Consider the following 3782-nt stretch of genomic DNA (forward strand, 5'->3'; position numbering starts at 1 on the left):
TTTCACTTCAGTCCAGCGAATTCAAGCACTCTCAAAAACTCCCATAATAATCTAAAGCTGTTTACACTGTAAAATTAATATATTACTTACCTTCGTACATCTTCACTTTGTTGTTTCTGATGAGATAATTAGCCAGAGATTTCAGTCAGGCAGCGCGCGCAGTGACAAAACAGCGTGTTTCAGCGGTGACTCATCTGAACGCCTCTGATTGGTCTTTGTATTCATAAACTCAACATAATAGTATGGGATTGGTTATAATGTGCAGTGCTTTAAAAACATGTGTGTCTCTGGCTCTGTGCCAGCCAGCGAACGCAGATTTGAATTTAGCTGCTGGTGATGTCTTTCTTTTTTTATATGCATAGTTTACAGGACAAACTGCGCATTTCACCCACAATTGTTTGGTGTGATATGATTCCAAATTTAGGGGGGCCAAGCTTGTTGGCAGGGGGCACTGGCCTTTGGGATATTGCAGATAGCTGTGTTAACTTGGAATTCACTAAAGTCCAGGGGTTTCATTACCACAACATAAAATGCGCGTTTCTGGAGGTGTTCGAAATAATCCCCCTTTCCAAAAAAAAACAATTAACAGGTCATGTGATCATTTAGAGGTCATCTTTTTCATATTTCACTTTTTGCACGGGCATTTCCAATCCCAGGATCAGTTCCGATGGATAATGAAGGAGAAAACAGTGATACAGGTTGCAATTTTTATGTTTTATAATCTTACATTTAAATGTTTAAAAAAAAAAATAAACAACCAAAAAATGTAAAACGTGCAGTAATGTCAATAGCCTAATTGCGTTTTACTGTAAATTGTACCAAGTGTCTTTACGAAAAAAGGGGGGTTTGTAGTTCATCCATGGTAACCACAAAATAATAATAGTTTTACAAACTAACCATAGTTTAACCATGTTATTTGTAGTAAAACTGTGGTTTTACAAATGGCAATCAATCCGCAAAAAAAAAAAAAAACTTTTACTGTAATAAGCCATGGTTAATTTTAGTACTGACCGATCTTAATTAATTAACTGATTTTATATATGTAAGGGATAATCAACGGTTTGCTGTGCATTAAAGGATTTTAAATGCACGACGTAGAGCCAAAGAACCACCCGACGCGAAGCACATTTAAAATCCTTTATACTACGGGGCCATTGAATGCTTGAATCTGATTGGCTGACGAACGTTCTAAGGTGTGCCTATTATTTTCAGGGAAATGCACAGCGAATGTAGTTCCAGGCAGCTCTGGACCGCATTGCATGTCCATATCACTTCGCCAAATGTTTTCTCTTAGTTCAAAGGTCTTAAAACAGCACAATAACCAAAACCCACAACAACACTGGCCAGACAAATAAATATAGGAAGCAATATGATAAAAACTACAGATCATTTCCATGTTTTGCCACATAATTACATTTTATTATGTAGATAAAGCACATAGCCTACTCTATATTATACACATGTCCATATTATACATATAAGTAAAATAAACAAACAAGGAATGACAAGGTAAATGGAAACAGAGAGAGAGCCTTTGTCCCTCATATGATGGCAGGAGGACACATACTGCGCTGCCAGGTGGATACACTTTTCTTTCTCTCCCAAAATATATGGGAGTTTCTCTATGTTGCTAGCTTGCTGGAATTTTGGTGAAACTTGAGTTATTTGAGTGAAATAGGCATTTCTAATATTTTTGTATTTACTGCACTCTGTGAGGAAGTGCAGCTCATCCTCTATGAGTCCGTCTGTGCAGTGTGAACACAGTCGGAGCTCTCTGGCTCTCCAGCTCTGCTGTGTCGGCCCGTCTCGACACTGAGACTGTGCTCACTCACACGGTACTTTGTCAGCAGGTTTCTCTGATGATAGTCTTTAATACTGCTTAGGTAAGGTGTCAATTTATAATCATATTTTATACTGTGGAAGTAAGTTCATTTCTTTAATTGAGTTACGTTGTGCTGCCAATCATGAATGTATTCTTCCTGGGTTATTTTTTCTGTTTCTTTAGTTTTTGAATACCTAAACCGAATTGTCGAATTGAGTTGATGTTTTTCTACTAAATAGTGCATGAGGTCACTCTCTGTGTGTTTTTTCCTGTAAGTAAATGCTCTGTGATGATAGCTGCAGCCGAGACTTGGGGCGTTTCTGTGAATTCCCAAGATGTTTTTGCAGAATTCAAGGTGGAAAATCTAAACAGGATTTTTGTCCTATGATTCATAGTTTAGTTTAAATTTGGGGCCCCAGATTTTACAGCCATAGAGAAAATGGGTTTGATGATGCTATTGAATCTAAAGCAATCTCTCTCTCTCTCTCTCTCTCTCTCTCTAATAAGTTCATTATTATCTGCATTAGTCTGCTATCAACGGCTCAAGCCTCCGTTACTACCCTTACGAAAAGAAGTTTATTCAAGTGTGCTATTAGTATACTTCTTTTAAACTAAAAAATAGGAAGGTATACTTTCAGTCTACTTTTTATGTACTTCTCAGAAATGTGCTTTATGTACTTCTTAGAAATATACTTAAAATGACATTTAAGTATACTTGACATACTTAGAAAAACTCTAAATATATTTGAGCTATACTTGTGCTCCGGGATCCATGTTTTCATTGTTATACGGTAGGGGGTGCTATTACACACTTTCTGTACAGAATATCCAAAACACAAGCGAAGAAGAAACCGAAACAACAGATGCTTCCACACATAATCTAACACGATCAGACATAAAACAGCATCAAAACTGTGTAACGTTATGGAATAAAATGTCGACCCATGAAGTGTTAATGACTGTCCTGCTTTGGGGTGTTGATCGACTCCATCTACGTTTTGATTATTATTCTGAATCCAATTCATAGCCTTTTTTCAGCTTTTTATTCAAAATGTTGTTTATTTCTTTGTTTATTTTTTTATTTATGAAACTTACCCACATTCAAGTGTTTATAAAAACGATTGCATGACTCTAGAATAAAATGTTTTAGTTTACAAGCAGATACCCTTGTAGCAAATTAGCTCAAAAGGGAAATGTATATAAATAATTACAAATTAATTATGATTAATTAAAATTATTTATATAAGCTGCCAGTAGTAACTGTAGCAGAATTAAATTGTCCTCAACTAATCTGTTCGTCCAGCGAACATTCAGTGTAAGTTCATATCAGCTCTAGGAAAGGATATTTTCGTGGCCACAGAAAATACTTTCATACAGTATTAATGCATTAGAGCATGTAGCAAGGATCAAAATCGCAAAGGGTCATTAATTTAAAAGGCAGAATCAGAAATTCATGTAATTTGTGCACAAGAGTTTTATTAACTAAATACTAACACAAACTAGTCTAACAAACAAACAATCATTCAATCACTCATACAGGGGAAAGGGCAAATGAGACTTGATGGATGAAACCATCAGGAAAACCAGAGAATGAAGCTATGAAAAGAGTCAGTTAACCACCCGAGTAAACCCATCAGCGCCGTTTTAGAACGGGGTCTACAGCTTATACTAAACCTCTGTTTCGTTAGTTAAATGTATGATACTTGCATTGCCTTGGCCTGGAACAAGCGTACGCATGCAGTCTCGGATGAAAGTCTTGATGGATTGGAGGTTCGGTGGTGTAGGAGTCGCGATCACCTTCTTCCGGGTTTGAAGAGTGATGAACTCCAAAAATATGTTATTCTGACTATGTGGTGGTCGGGAGAGTTTTCTCCCAGATGAAGATGTTGAAGAGCTAAGAGAGACATCAGCTGAGATCCAAGGATCATTGGTGAATGTAAAGACAAGGCCGAAGCCTGGT

This window comes from Sinocyclocheilus grahami, unplaced genomic scaffold, assembly GCF_001515645.1.
Source record: "Sinocyclocheilus grahami isolate Dianchi unplaced genomic scaffold, SAMN03320097.WGS_v1.1 scaffold161.1, whole genome shotgun sequence".
Taxonomy (NCBI): domain Eukaryota; kingdom Metazoa; phylum Chordata; class Actinopteri; order Cypriniformes; family Cyprinidae; genus Sinocyclocheilus; species Sinocyclocheilus grahami.